The sequence below is a fragment of the Platalea leucorodia genome, assembly GCF_965183815.1.
Source record: "Platalea leucorodia genome assembly, chromosome: Z".
NCBI classification, from domain to species: domain Eukaryota; kingdom Metazoa; phylum Chordata; class Aves; order Pelecaniformes; family Threskiornithidae; genus Platalea; species Platalea leucorodia.
This window is the reverse complement of record NC_138858.1, coordinates 35415699-35432664: the sequence shown is the minus strand read 5'-3', so window position 1 is coordinate 35432664 and position 16966 is coordinate 35415699.

The following is a 16966-nucleotide window of genomic DNA, read 5'->3' as shown; positions in this document are numbered from 1 at the left end:
TGTTGAAAGTTGGCCAAGACACTCGAGCTAACATTCTCCGCTCCTGGAAAAGGTGCTGGGGGATCTTTAGCAATCACAGGTGCTCAAGACCTCAAGTTTGCATTGAGTTTGTAAGGCATTGGCTGACACATGTGACAAAACTTTTTCCTCTCCTTTAAGTAGAATGCCAGGTATCTCTGGCATTTCCTCCCCCACCAATCTCTCTGTTACACATAGTGCAAGGCCAGGTGATGGACCCTTGCTCGTACTAGTGCAAAGCCGCTCAGAAGAACAATACAGCTATCAGTAGCTGACGCTATCCATGGGAGAAACTGTTCATGAAAGAGACCAACAGGACCAAGTCCACCCAGTCTACCTTCAACATCTTGCATGTTTAATGTAAATTTGGCTTTCCTTTAAATCAGGATTTTGATGGCATTTCCAAACCAGTACAAACTTGCCACTGAAGTTTCCCATTGTCTGTCCTAAAGAAATCCCTTCCAGTTAATTTTGAATTCCCAGTTAATTGGGAATGTGGCCCACAATGTAGGAAGAAGAAAAAAAAAATTAAATGTGGTGGCTGAAAAAAGGAGCTACATAAGGTGGAGTAGTCCCATGTTCTCATTTGCTTTCTATCCTGCCTGGTTTTGGACTCAGCAATTGTACTTTATGAATTAATGGTAAGCTAGTCCACGATCTCCACTGTGTATACTGCACACATATGGGTCTTGATAGATATATGTGTGTACCATCATATCTATCCATCCAGACAGATGGCTTTCCATGATCACAGATGAATGGATCTGGCAGAATTGTAGCAAATAAATGATCTTCAAAACTAAAGCCAGAGCAATGACTGTGTTCATGAATAAAAGTGCTGAGTTCAGTGTATTCTAATTAACTGAGGCAAATTATTCAAGGGAATATAGAATATCCTTGGGTACCCAGGAACAGATTTTAAGATTCATAAAATATTAATGAGATTTAACAAAAAATATATGTAAAAATTGCAAGTGTACATTGATTTTCATTAGTATTCATCTGTCTAAAATATAGATAAATTAGTAAGGAAGCAGTTTTAGGTCATCAGTTGCACAATGGAAAAAAGCACTCATATCTGTGTATGGTGACTGTGTATGCAGTTTTTGCCTTCTGAACATGAGATGGGGCATTACATACCCTGGGTATTTTAGGAACTATCTTTCTTGTAAACTGGGTGCTTTGGAAAACTGTTACGTAATCCTCATTATAGGCTGCTTAGCAGTGCCCAGCTATGTGTTATATTCCTGGAAAGTGAAAGCAGTTTCAGACAAGTTGCAGGCAGCCATTATTCCTCTTGTTGAAGGAGTACGGCATGAGAGAATTGACTCAAAGCACCAGTTGTGCCTTTATGATATTTCTGAAAATTTTGTTCGAGACTGAAGAGACAAGACTTTGTGGCCTGATGCTGACTCCAGTTTTGAAGTTAGACATATTAGAGATGTAGCAGGTTGTTTTCTGCCAAGCTGCTTTCCAGCTGGGTGACCCTCACCATATACTGGTCCATTGGGTTGTTCTTCCTCCACTGCAGAACTTTGGGCTTCTCCTTGTTGAACTTCATGAAGTTCTTGTTGGACCATTTCTCCAGCCTGTCAAGGTCCCTCTGGGCAGCAGCATGACCTGCTGGTATATCAGCCACTCCTCCCAGTTTTGTGTCATCAACAAACTTGCTGAGGGTACACTTTTTCCTATCTTCCAGATCATTAATGAAGATGTTAAACAGGATTGGACCTAGCACTGACCGCTGGGGTACACTGCTAGTTATTGGCCTCCAACTAGACTTTGTTCCACTGATCACCAGCCTCTGGGCCCAGTCATTCAGTCAGTTTTCAATCCACCTCACTGCATGCTCATTCAGCCCATACATCAACAGCTTGTCTATAAAGATCTTATGGGAGACGGTGTCAAAAACCTTACTGAAGCCCATGTGGACAATATTCACTGCTCCCTCCTCGTCTATTAAGTCAGTCATTTCATCACAGAAGGTTATCAATCAAGTTGGTAAAGCAACATCAGAGTTCATGCCACACTGGTATGTTGGAGAGGTAAAGAAAAGTATATGGACATGGTTGGTGCTTGTAAAACTGTACTGTTATAAAACAACCCTAAAAAATCATATGAGTGTGAAATTAATGCTACTTGAAAGGAAGGTTACTTTGACAAATTGTATACTTCAAAAGTCAGATGAGACCTACTTAAAGAATTTAATTTGTAGTTAGGGTTTGGATTATTGACGTGTTAAATGATTTCAGATCTTTCTTTCAACTGAATGAGCCAAGGCTCTTGAGGGTCCAGGAGAATTTAATTTTTAATTCATTAATTTTAGGCAAGAGCAAGAGGAATGTCTGATATATACTTCATTATTTCCACATAAGAGTTGTAAAAAATGGTATCAGCCATATCAAGGTTTTCTGTATCAAAAGTAATCTGCAGCTAGATTGTTACACCTAATCTGTATTTCAGAATATAGTCTGTAACTGCTCTTTAACTCAAAATGGGGAAACGCAATAGCCCACATGTGTTAAGCTAGTTTTGCAGGGCGTAGTGAAGCTGAAGAAAAGCTTTGATGTTCTTTTTACCCATGCCAATTTTATTTCTCTCAGTCTTATTGGTAATTGCTTTTTCCTCCATTAGAAAGAATTTCAAGACTTCTTTCTGCACTTGATTTGTGTGCTGTATAGTTTTCTATGTTCAGCCATTTCCACGGTTTTTATAAGCCTGTTTCTAGACTCTGACCAAAAGACTCGGGTAACATCCCACTGGGCTTGGGTTTGGGGGAATGGAGATAAATAGGTTTTTGCAGATCCTACCTGATAGTATTTTCAGGTCCAGTAGGTACATATCTTTAAGATTACTAAATGTAATTAAAATAAAAACAATTGTCCTATTAACTAGTAACTATTTGATCGATGGTATTTGTATTCTGTGAAACTAATTTCACTGCTGTTACGTTTTTATATTCCTGTTTCTGGCATTTGTTATTTTTATGTTCATCTTTTACCCTAATCTTTTACCTTACATACCCAAGAGAGAAAGGCATTACCGTTCCAACCACTACGTTAACCCCATTGCAAATAACATAATGTTCCTACACGGGACAGAACTGCAAACATAGCTCTGCCTCCAGGTATTATTTTTTATGTCATCTGAGTTTGAAATAAATAAATCTTGATTTTTGTAAATGCAGAGAACCTAGAATCCCCTTTTACTTTTTTTGATATTTTGGGTCCTCAAGCATTTATATTAATCAAATGTTGATGAACACCCAAGCAGATAGGCTACTTTTTGTGTTTTTGCCAAAAAAAATTTTAATCTTCTTATCCAGTATCATATGGCAAAACTCTGGCCTTCTGCCAATACAAATCAGCAGACTTCTGTGTCATTATTACTTACGATCTGCCAGGAGGCTGAAACAAATAAATACACATAAACTATATGTTGATAGCCAGTTCATTTGGATAATGCTTTTGCACTGCAAATAAGAAATGAAGGCAACAAACCGAAGCCATTGTATAAAAGGTTTAGATCTAGCAAGGGCCTACCTTGGTCTGGTGCCCTGATGCACATCTGTATCCAATGAAGGTGCAGCAAACTAAATCACTGTGATCTGGTAAAAGCAAAGGATTGCATTGTGGCTACAAGAATTTTTGCTCCTGAAATGATTAGTCATACCACTACATGGATATAAATAATTGGATTTATTATTTTCTCTAATGCTCAAGTGGAATACTTGTCAATATGTGTCTGGCAGAAGTATTCATACACTTATACCATTATGCAAATGTTAAGCAAAATAAGTTACTGGATTTTCTCATGTATCTTCTGTTTTTTTCTTTTTTTCCCCTCATTTTCTTTTCATGAGTCTTTTAAGCCTCAGATGATAGAATTTATGTCATACTCTTTGTTTTTTGTAGTAGCCTTATGGCCTTTCATGGCTTTCTGAATTATCCCTCTTTCTGTTTGTTTTGTGTGCTCCTATTAGGATTGTTGTTAGCTCCATTCTGATGTTTGTAGTTTTTGGAAATCTGAATCTTTGTTATTTATGTTATCAGTGATCTGACCTGGGTTGCCCACAGCAATGTTCCAACTGTTCTCAGGTCCTCAATTACTAATTATGCAGATGAACAGATTGTGCAAACTCTTTCCTTATGGCCACATTCTGGAGGAGTTGTTTTGATTAAATTGCTGCTGCACTTGAATTTTAAGTAGGTGATGGCCAGTTCTTAGTAGTTTTTTTTTCAGATGTCCTGTACATGTTTGTTGTAGTAATTTATTAAGAAGTGATAGTTACACATACACCAAAAAATTCAAACCCATAACATCCAAAAGTGACATGGTTGCAAGAGGAAGTAAAGGACACAGATTAAAGCCAGATATTGAGAGGAGCAGCCTCTTCCTGAAGATCACCAGGACAGTGGACAGACAGCTTGCCAGTAGAATACTTGGAGCTGTTAACATTAATGAAACAAATTAATCACTAGTGAGCATTGATTGATGTCATTACACTAGGGATGTTCAGAAAGAATTAACTTTTGAGGTGAAAGAATTCTGCTATATTAATAATGCTTTACCAATTAGACAATGGATATCTTCATCGATATCTAGTATCTTCATAAGAACACAGAACTGACCCCAACTTCGGTGACAACACCGGGCTATGGGATTAAGGTCATGTCCCCTCTTTCTTTTTTACTATGCTATTGTGGTGCCTAGAAGACATATGGCTTCTCCTTGAATAAAATATGTGTTTCTGATAATATTGTGCTCTCTAGTTGGTCATTTGAAGTCATTTAGTGACTTTGGCGAGTGCAGCACCCTTGACCATCTCTTGCCAGTGTAAGCACGCATTTATATATCTCCTGAGGAGCCATCCTTACCTCAAAAGACAGACAAGGCTATCCAGATACCGTACCAGAATACTGGTCATTTTTTTCCAAAAAACCCTTTTGGAAATTAGAAAACAAAGAGTTTGTTCTTTTCCTTGCTTCCCTCCTACAGAGTTGTGCAGGATGGAAAAAAGTAGGATGCAGCTAGAAGAATGGAAAAAGTAAACACCAGAAATCAGAAGGAAATTTTATGGCTGTGAAATCTGAATACCCAAGATTTGCAGATAAAATTTCAGGGTGAGATTCATATTTCCAGTAAAATCAGCACAAATCTCCTTGTGACTTTAGTATGGAGAGATTCCAGTCTCAAATATTTTGTTGCCTACATAAACGGCCACTTAACGTTTACGTATAATTAGACACACTAACTGAAAAAAAACAGGAAAAAAGTTTCAGTTTAACAATTAAACTTCCAAGTGTTATGTCAATCAATGCAGTCTTGCAGTCAAATTCTCTTTTTTTTAAAAAAAACCCCTGATTTTTCTTTTTCATGTGAAAGGAAATTTTCATATAAACAATGGGGCAAATTGAATAGAAGTGGGGATCTGTGATAACGTCTAGAACCATCAAAAGCACAAAATTGTTGTCTGGAACAATAGGAGGTAAAAAGGTTCAGACAAAGGGGGATCTGTAAACAACAAGATACTTTTAAGCAACAAATATTAGGAGATATTAATGTAAATAACTTCTATCATAAGCACAATACTGACTAGTTTTTGTAGATAATTTTTATCAGCAGCTCTCAAAGTATTTTGCAAGGTATCATCAGCCTCAAATTACAGAGAAACAAAGCCATGGGTAGGCAAGGTAATTAGAGTTAACCCATCAGGCGGCTGACAAGGGTTGGAGGAGAACCCTAAATTCTTGAGTCCTTTTTTCTGCAGTATTTACTAGAGCACAGAGACTTGCTGGAGAAGTGTCCCTGAGTCTAAAATGGAAAATGTCTGTGTAAAAAGTCTCAGACACAACCACCAGAAAACTCAAATCAGAAGGCAGTCAGGGAATGAGTCAGATCAGTGTTAGTGGAAACACTCTGATTAACTTTGAAACTGACTGTTAATACAACTCTTTCAAATAGGTTTCTCAGTAAACTCCTACTTGAAACGGTTTTCCATTGAAAATGCGTACATCCTTATTCATAGTCAAGGACCCTAAAAGTCTATATTTTAGGGTTTCAGTAACAAAGTGCATTAAAACATAGGCTTGTAGGTTTCACTGCTGAATAGAAAAAAGACAGAACTGAAATGTATTTTGCATTTTAGAAAATGCATATTTTGCATCTCTGTGAGGCCACACCTGACTAGTAAGCACCTGTTTGGCTTGGGACCTGTCCATGTAGGTAATCTTGGCAAGCTGGTGGGTGGAGGCTACAAAAGATATTTTCAGACTGAGAAGGGTGTAAGGAACAAAGACTTCCTGGAGAGAAGCAGCAGCGAACTGTTCCCTTTGCCCTCCAAAACCAAGTTTTTTTCCTGAATTGGGACATCATGTTATAGAATTATGACCTGGAGTTACCAGTGGGTATCATGTGAGGAAGACAAAATTATCTTTCCTTCTGCACTGTTTTCTTGTTGTTTCAGTGAAGAAGCTCCAGAGCCATATCATGCTTTTATATCATAAATAGAAAAACATATATATGACTGCCTGCAGAACAGCTACACATGAGTAAATAGCCTTTTGTAAAAAGACCAGAAGTTGTTATATCCCAGCTTTCATAAGTGGTAATCTTAACTGATAGAATAATGAATGAATCAATTTTTAGAGAAGTGAGAGCTACAGACTCAAATGACTCATGCTATGAGAGAAGATGATGTGATGTCCCAATGCCACTTCAGTCTGGGTTCCAGAAATAAGTTGAGAGGGAAAGCAGCTCTGGCTTACTCTCTCTTCTTTCAGCATTCTTCTTCCACTCAGCAGACACCTGTACAGTCTTCTGGTGTGGTGTCATGGTGGAATACCGTAACACAGGCAACTGATTGATAGGACAAGATAATCTGCTTTCAGTTTTAGTTGGCATAAAACCAAAACCATTCTTATTTCCTTCTCTTTTTTTCCTAAAATATTCAACACTCCTACTGGCTAACAGAAAAGCAAAGAACAAGATAAGAAGTATCATGCTGGTGAGTGGGGAGGAAAGAGGGGGAAGAATATCTGTCAAGAGATAGGGATGATACGCATAAAAAATGATCTTAGTAGAAGGTAAGTTCAGAACTCTTTGAAACATTGCCCAGTACATACAGATTCTGATACTTAATTTATATATAGCCTTATAGTTTCACAAAAGCTTGGGATTGTAAGACGTCAAGCCAAATGGGAAGTTGTACTTTTCCTCCATTTTTTCTTTCCTCCTATAGACATTTGAACCTTCTAAAAACTATTAGAGTTCATGTTAGAAAAAAAGACAAAGTATCAACTCCTTTATTATCACTCAGAAACAAAGAAAACCAAAGCTCATGGGTGAATCTAGGAAGATTTAGGTTAGAATTTAAAAAAAACCCATGTTGTAATGATTAGGAAAGTGAAGCATTGCCAGGGTTCTGGACTCTCCATTGCCTGGAGTCTGTAAGAGCTGGTTTCCTTACCTTTTTTTAGGAGTGACACTCTGATAGGTGCTTATTTATTCACTTATTTTGGTTGGAGGTAGGGCTAGGAGAATGAACTGTGGTTCTACATGGTACAGTGGTATTTGTCTGAGAAATATAAGACTTGGGTTCGCAACATGGATTCAAGCATGAGCATGCACTAAATCTACCATTGTTTAGACTTTCATATTTGGAGAATGAAGTTCTAGGAAGTTTGCTAATGCTGAAACTTCTATATATTATTATATGGAGACGGACATCATAAGGAGCTCTATTCATACAATAAATTTATGACATTCTTCCTGTAGACTAGTATTTTTGAACTGGTAAATGATGACTTTTCCTTTCCCCATCAGAGCCCAAAGGTGGTGTTTTCTGTGATTACTATAGGGATAATTTTAACTTCCAGCTTTTTCCATTTATCATGCACATGACATAGTACTCTCTGAGTGCCACACATACCTCTGTAAGTACAGGACCTCTTTCTCTATTCCTAATATGGTGTAAACTGTTATTGAGAAAACTGTTAGACAGAGGCCTCTATTAAAACCTCTGGATTTAGGGTAAGTATAGGCCTGTGCTTTTTTTCTGCCTCCTATCTGTCTGCTAGGGTGAAAGAGAACCTGGTTTTTGAAACAGAATTTTGAGGTAATTTGAAAATGGAGTTGGATTTTGCTGGCTGTACTTGTCTCAGGCTGATGTTCTAGCTCTCCTTAGCTTGAGGTAGTATCAAGCAAATTTTGCCTTTCCAGTTCCTTCCAGATACAGGTGATAATATTATTTATTCTTAAGTGAAAGCTGTAAGATCATTACATAAAGCTGAAGGTTCTTTATGACAAAGAACAAGGAATTGGTTGGGGGCCAAAATCTGTCTTGATAGTAAAGAGAAAGGATCTTAGAAACCTGTTGTGTAATACATACATACATATACTTTACACAGCTGGAAAAGTACAAGGTTAACTTTAATAGAGACCAAAGTCATAGACCTTTAGACAAAATTATCGTTAATGTTCTGTCTTCTCCTATATTCTCTGGTTTGCTTTGGATCTGGATTTAAAGTGCCAAGATACTTCGAGGAAAGCTTGTTCTCTTCCTGTTATCAGACTGTTCAGATGTAGGAAGTAGCAAAAATCTCAACTCATTGTTTTCAAACTTTTCAGCTCATTTTTTTCTGGCCTAGAAACCTAGCTAGTACAGATGCTTTGAGGTAAACATCAAAATCCTGTCATTTTTCTTTGAGAGAGATTACATTTACAGTATATTTACATGTAGAAAAATGAAATTGTAGTCTTCCCAACAATTTTTCCATAAAGAACAAATGCAGTCATGTTTCTTATTGACTTGTGTTTTTTAGTACCTTGGACTTTGATGTGATGTTTCATAGTTTCAGACATACTCTCTTAAATTACCAAATAGTGCTATGACTGCCAGTTAGGACACTTGTTAAATATAACTTCAGATTTTGTATCAAAACCAGCAGACACAATTGTCTTCAGTCTAGAAATCATACATGATAACTCTTAACTAAAATTCCCACTGAAGGCCCTTAATGAAAAGTTGGATTTCACAGCACTTGCCGCATTGCTTTTATAATACACTATGTTCTTGAACAGCTTCTCTAGGGAGAAAATCCTGTGGTACATGTGGGTATGCCAGAAGTTTCCTCTCTCATCGCAGTTTTACAGCTGGCCAGCATTCCTGAAGCATCCTGGAATAGAATGCTTCAGGCAGCCCTAGGGACCATAGCAGGTTTCCAAAATGTTTTTATTAGTAGTGAATTTGATAAACAACTTGATAGTAATATATTAATCTTGATGAGAGAATATGCTTTTCATTTAAAACAGCAGTTTGGTTTGGAATGAAATTTTGAAAGTGGGTGGTGTAGATGGAGGAAGATTCCCAGTTTTTATTCCTGTGAATTCTGCTACTTGACCAATTGAAACTATATTGATGTCCCCCCAGGTTCCATTTTCCTCTCCGGCATGTTTCCCTGTATCTATCTAACTTTATTCTTTGCCCCCCAATTGTCCTCATATGACATTAAATCCCTTTAAATAAATGCTGAGCTCTCTATTCTAGTTTTATCCTGAACTTCCTTCAAGAGGAGCGTATGGATACATAGGTTAATGGATAGGAGACGGTATGTTAAAAAAAAAAAAAGGGGGGGAGGGTCGTTCTGAGTAAAAAATATTGCACCATATATATCACATGTTCCTAACATTTTCCTGTGTGTATCTTTACTCCTTCTGGAATGACATGGATTTTTTTTTTTTCTTTTTTTTTTTTTGCCTTTTAAACAGGGTGATAGCTAGCAACACAGGTAAACTAGCTGAGAAAATACTTGCAGGTAACTTTCATAAACCCTCCAAATCCAAGCCAAAATGCAGGCTTTAGACAATGAAAAACACTTTAATAGAAACCAGACTTTTTTGAGTATGTATCTGAGTAACAGAAAGATGAAGAGATTCTCTCATTGTAATCTGCATGAAGCCTTCTTGTGGCCTGAGTGGCTTCCAGTGGCTAGCAGACGGAAAGAATAATACACTCACGTGTGTTATCTCTAACCCACCTATAATTAAAAAATGTTCTCCCAACCAGTTTGTGCATGCATTTTTCTCAATTCCTTTTCTGCTTGCAGTGTGATTCAGTGGAGCTTTGTAGAGATAACAGACTGGAGAACCTGGGACATGGACAATAGCCCTTCTCTGAGCTTCAGAGGTTTCTTGACATCCAGCTGGCAGAGTAATGTTACCCTAGGTCTTGTGGAAAGGATCGTTTTAGCTTTTTGCCATTGCTAGTAGTAGTAGTAGTAGTAGTAGTTGTAGTAGTAGTAATAGTAGTAGTTAATTGTTTATTGCTATTTTAGTCTTGTCTTTGCTAGAGCAAAGACCTTCTCCAGGTAATTATGGTAAAAGAAAAGTAAGGCCTTTTTGAGGGAAAGTTGGGAAGAAACTGATGGTCTTGCTTGAACTTTGGTCAGATCAGGACTGAGAGTGAGAAGTCTGCATATAAATATGCGGAGAAAGGTGCCACTGCATACTGAAGAAGATGCTTTCTAAAGAAATAATCAGTGTTTTAACAAGATGGAATGAACAAACAGATGCAGTTAAGCACAAAACCATTGCAAACTGAATAAGACACAGTGTTAACTCTGAGCATAAAATGGCATGCACCTTGCAGGCTGCTACGTTCTTCCCAGAAACAACACGAAAATTTGTTTGGTTCCTCCTTCTCTTCACGGATGTTCACCCTGTTTTTTTGAACTGTGACATTCACCGTAACTTTGGCATTTTTTTTGCATGTGGTCATATATCCTGGAGCGGTGCGACAATCCAACTTCTACTAGAGAATGAATCCCTAGTCCTTGCCCTGAAAAAAGGCAGATGGTTCTGTTGTGAGTAATATAAGGTCAAAACCCAGGAAAGAGATAGAACTGTAAATGTATTGTTCCTAAAATTCTAATGGCTTCTCTGCAATAGGTCCACAATTTTTGAAAGTTTTGGAGTATCGGCCCTGCAGACCATTGAGAAAAGTTCCTTTTACTTTTGTGGCAACAATGCAAGAGATTCTTTTCACAGACCTTACGGCACTCTGACCACCGTGTCTTAAATAAACACCTTAGAGCAATTGTGCTGTTTTCTAAGCCATTCATATATTAGTATGTTTCAGGCATTAGTAATTTGTTTTTACTAATAGCCCCAAATTTAGGTGTTTTAATGAGTAAGAGAGACATTATAGCCTAAAGATCTCACAGATCCAGTGCATTCTCCTAATTTCCAAGTATCTTTACTACTTTTCTTTTTCAAAATTATTTTTTCAACTTCGTGATAGCTCCCACCCCTTCAGATATTTTTCTTGTGAGGATGATTAGATTAAGTGAATGCTTTTTCAATAAAGGAAAAAGAATTAAACATATAATATTTAATGAAAATATTTAATTGTATCAGTTTCCTCGTTTGCCCATTTTCACTTGACTCAAACAATGAAAACACTCTAAGCTGATTCCAATACTATCAATGCTACTGGTGCTACCACTTAAGCAAAATCTTTTATCATTAGTATCTCCACGCCAAGGAATGGCTTGTCATAACATTGACTTTGCCATATGCTGCCACTCAAGTTGTAGTTGTCAAGTTATCTATGACATGGATATTTCACAGAGTACGTGCTTCTTAAAGCACATAGTCTCCCAATCACACAGATTTCACAGTGATCAATGTAAAGCAAAGATAGAAATTGTTGAGAGCTCTAACTCTTACACAAGATTCACCTATTCAGCTGTTCTTCCTCCTTGCTCCTCCAAAAGCTATGTTAGTGATGCTTTTTATTTGCTAAGTGATATCTTAAAGCAGGACTTAGCAAACATGAAGAAGATAGATTCCTTCCAGCAACAACTGTTAGTTTATCCGTTAACGCCCCTGGCAAAACACTGTTGAGCTGAGATGAATGACTGGAGGGCTCCCTTAACAAGCAGCTCATCTTTCAAAGAGGAGTTGTGTATCTCTAGCTCTGTATTCAGTGCTGTCTGTGTCTGAGTCCGTACAGATGGTAGTATAAGTGGTTTTGCACCACCTTGATCCTGGGTATCAGCTTGACTTAATGTGCAACCCTGATGAGCCTCAGGACTAGCCAAGATATGAGTGATCACTGACTGGCTACTCCTCTTCCTGCTTTGGTTCTGTGAGCAGCCAGCCTGATTCCTACTTGTGTTACAGTTTCCCTGTTTTGTGCTACTTTCCTGTCCTCTTTGAACCCCTATAAAAATACCAAGGACTCAACTGCAGCAGCTCAGAGATCGAGCTTTGAAACATGTAAGGGTTGGAGGGATCTAGTAGAAATGTTCCTGCCTCTTAGGCCTCTTATAGCTGAACAGAGTCTTGTGACAAGACTGGCATTTGACATCACTGTAAATTTTCACGATAGTATATTGTCTTCTATTTATCCATATTATCCCATAAAGAATGTTATGTAAATAAATAATATTTGTAACCACAGATGGTCTAAAATCGTAACTTGACCTCAAACACGTTTCATGTATAGAACTTTATGTGGATTTTTAACTGTAATTCCTATTGCTTTTGACATTTTTACTGTGATTAATCCATGATTTTCCCCATAATTTACCATACCAGAGTGCAACTCCAATAATGTTATATATTGTGAAACTGCTATGCCTGCAACCGTGTAGTGTGACACAGTTATTGTATGGCTGCCTTCATCATCCTTTAGACAAAGGGAGTTCACCCAGGAAGAGGTCTTTTTTAAAGTTGTTAGTACATAATTTCTGCTTTCTACTCCATTTCTTAGTGGACTGACACCTGCTTTATAAAACTGCCTTATTTATTATCACACAACAAACCTGACTCAGTTAATGTCTCCCACTCCCCTAGAGAGCGGTGTGGCCATGTGGCAATGATCTACTGTCAGCTTAGAGTCACTGACAAGGCCAAGTGACAAAACATACGTTATGGCTGTCGGCACCATACCTGAAGCTGTGTATACAATGCAGAGGATGCAATTTTCTGGTGCTGTAACTAACAGCTTTGAGCAAAATTACATGCTTGGAAACACACACCCAAGCATCTTTTCCTGTATGTTGTATGTTTAAACTAGGGGGGAAATACAAAAATATGTGCAAATATAAATACATGCATATGTTGTGCATATTCTATCTAAAATTAAATTAAAACTTTGTTTTATAATACTTCTACAGTGAAAGCAAAAAGACTTTCTTTCACAATATTTTACATGAAGGTAAGCACTTACATTTTAACTATTGTGTGTATGTGAAATGAAGTGTTTTACTACTTGTATTACAGCACTGAAAATACTTAGCTCTTTTTTATTTATAAATCATGCTCTATGAAATGATTTTCATTTGCAGCATCTCGTCCTCCATAATAAAATGAATTTTCACCCACACACTCTTTTTCCTCAGCCATTCAGGTTTTATTTTTTTTTACTTTTATTTTGGTGATCTAGTGGAAACTGATCTAGCTTTTTTATATAGTGCTCCCTCTGGAGCTGCTGAAGAAAAATATCTGCAGCTGAATTATATTTAACATATATATTGATTAGAAAGTGTTCAATCTTTTTCATCAATTACTTTGGAGCCTCAGCTTTCAGTGCCTTATAAGGTCTGTATAATTTGTGAGTGGATCTTTTGAAAAGGGACTGCTCTGTTCCAAAACAAGGACAAAAATTAGGATAGGATTAACAGATCATCTTTTGTTTGTTGGCAGATCTAGTCATAAGTATACAGTGTACTGTGGGGGATCTACTGTAAGTAAGTCTGTTGGCAAAGAGATCTTGTCCTGTTCCTGCTATAACTACACACACACACACACACACACACAGAGAGATATGTGCAGCTACCTACAATCACACAAACACGCATTTACACACAGCTGCTTCTTTTCTCTTGGTATGTGCCAAAATATCAAGATACTTGAAATACTTACCTTCATTAAGAGTTTTAATGAAGTTGATTGTATGTTATGTATCCTTTGGAGGCTGCTGTAAATATTTTCAGCTCTGCACCAGCTTGCATGTCTTTACTTTTCTTGTTCAAACTCACTGTACCATGCTCAAGTCAAAGAGGAGTGATTTGTCTGACACAGTGTGAGAAAGTAAGATAGTGTTGATGAACACGTCCCCAGAGTTTTGAATGGTATACCCAGAAAAGAGTGAGGTGGTGATGAGAAAAAAGCAGTAAAGGAAAAAGAAAACTGGAGGGAAATATTATTGCAAAGAATCATAGTGATAAAATGCATCTCAAAATAAGATGAAAGTTTGCTGGTTTTAGGTAACTCAATGAGTATAAACAGATTCAAACAGGTTGCACATGAGTTGAATTGGTCAAGGGATCTGGTAAAGGGTTTCTGGTAGACAGCTTCTTATGTAATAAAGCTGGGTGAAATAAAATGCAGAAGCTCATTTTGGAGGGGATAGGTAATTGAACTCATCTAGCTTTTTCAGTCTGGAAAGCAGGTGTGAAATTTCATGGGGTTTGTGTTCTCCTGTGAGAGTCCCAGAACTTCCTTGTTTGATCAGGTTACTTGATAGCAAGAATGAATTTTCTTGAAGCATTCTCGCTCCAGCTCAGAAGAGCTGAGACACACAAACTGCTCAAATACATGGAAGCCGAACAGCTGATCTTCCCCACTTGACTCTGGAGGGGGTGGCAGAGAGAGCCCATGTGAATGATTCTGTGCATAGGTAAAGGGATGAAGAGGGAGAAACACTATCACAACCTGCTCTGGGAGCTGAGCGCTTGAGCTGCTCCCCATGTTGACTGTATATAATATCAAATGTACTGATTGCACCCTTGACTCTGAAACAGAAACTTCTGTTTCTGTTTCCACAAAGTACAAGTCCTAAAATCATTTCAGCTTAGATTTCCCTTCTTGGTTTCTAAACTCTGACTGAACTCTGAACCCTCAAGTTGAGAGATCTGTATGCTTGGGACAGTTTCAGTTTTATTTTATATTTAATTACTTTAATCGCTTCAAGCTTAGAGCACACACTCTAGGACTTCAATGAGTAAGAAATCTATGGATTTGCTCCTCAGTTTTTAGCAATGGGCCACATGTGGGTCTTTCAAGGGCGCCAGGCTTTACATAAAGTCACACACAAAGCCTGTGGAAAAAGGCCACAGGAACCTGCAGGAAACCAAAAGCAATGCAGCAGACTATCAAGATGGGATATGGAGATTAGGTGGGGAGGACGAAAAGACAGAAAAGGAAAGAACTAGTATAATGAACTAGAACATGTTACAGGATCACAGAATCAGGTGGTAAGTGGGAAGGGACCCCTTGACTTCATCTAGTCTAACCCCCTGCTAAGAGCAGGGTCAGTTAGAGCAAGTTGTCCAGGATTGTGTCCAGTCAGGTTTTGAACATCTCTGAGAACAGAGACTGATCAGCCTCTCTGGGCAACCTGTGCTACTGTCTGACTGTCCTCACAGTAAAGGAGTGCTTTTCTCTGTATAGGTGGGACTTAATGTGCTTTAATTTGTGCCCATGACCTTCTATTCTGTCTGTCTTCTTCAATCCCTCCCAATACATATTTATACACATGGATAAAAAAACCAAAACAAAAAACAAGGCCCCCTGAGCCTTCCCTTCTCCAAGCTGAACAGTCCCAGCCCTCTCAGCCTCTCCTTGTCTGACAGATGCTCCAGTTTCTTCAACATCTTTGTGGCCCTGTGTTGGACTTGCTCCAGCATGTCTATATTTCTTGTACTGTGAAGCCCAGCACTGAAAACAGTACTCCAGGTGCAGCATCACTAGTGCTGAGTAGAGAGGAGGGATTAGGATAGAAAGTACATTATGAGAATTATGGGGGGGGGGGGAAGTTACAGGCAGGGTAACCTGAGAGCAAACACATGCCAAAGAGAAGATGGAACAGAGCAGTTCCAGGACAAGAGGTACAAAACCTCATGGAGTAAAGGTATGAGATAGCAAGAAAAAGGAAGAACAAAAGTAAGAGAGAATTTTCAGCTAGAAATATTTTGTGGTTTTATCTGTAAAAATTGATTAAAAACATTACAACAGAAGCATGCCTCCTAATATGTACAAGAATGTAAGTAGGTTACAAAAACTGCCATAAACCCAGCTAATGGGTTAAGTCACATGGTCAAAAAACGCTGAAGTTACGATTCCAAGAGTAACATTAATTACACATTCTCTCTTTAATTTATGATATAGTCTACAGTTCACAGAATATTAACCATACTAAGGAAAAAGCATGTGTACACGTGAATGTCTTTGGGGAAGACCTGCAGTTTAGGAAATCTTAGATCTTAGTTTTAATCTCCACCTGGCTTTTGAAGATACATCTAAGTCAGTTGCTGTGTATAGAATATAATTAATTACAGCATTAGCTTATCTCTGAAATGAAGAAATAATATTTTAAGCAATTATTGGACTAGGGTAAGTTTGAGAAATGGTATTGTTTTGAAGTACAATCTCAGAAAATAAGAAAAAAAAAAAAGAGGATTCATGTGGGATTGAAAGTGCCCATTACTCTGCAGGATTGGGCCCATTAATAAACATAACGAGCATTTTAGGCAATAAGATCTCCATAACTTCTTCACTTTACTGCCACATATCTAATGTAAAGCCTGTTCCAGGAAGATACTGCCAAACTGGAAGTTTATATAATACTGGGTTTGGATCTATAAAACTGGTTTATAATTCCTGTGCTGAAGCTGCCCTAGTAAACTCATTACCCTTGGGAAATACACACACTGTATATTTAAACAAAAGGGTAAGTGATTTTAATCTCTAAACTTCCCCTCCTTCCCCCCTTCCTGTTTGCTCCCTCCTCCTCCTTCTTCCACTCCACCATCCCCATCCAAAAAAAAAAAAAAAAAAAAGAGTTCGGGGAGGAGGTGAGTGTTCAACACCATGAGACAATCATGAAAGATGTATATTCCCCAGTAAAATTCTGTTCTCCAGATGAGCATAGTTGAGAGGA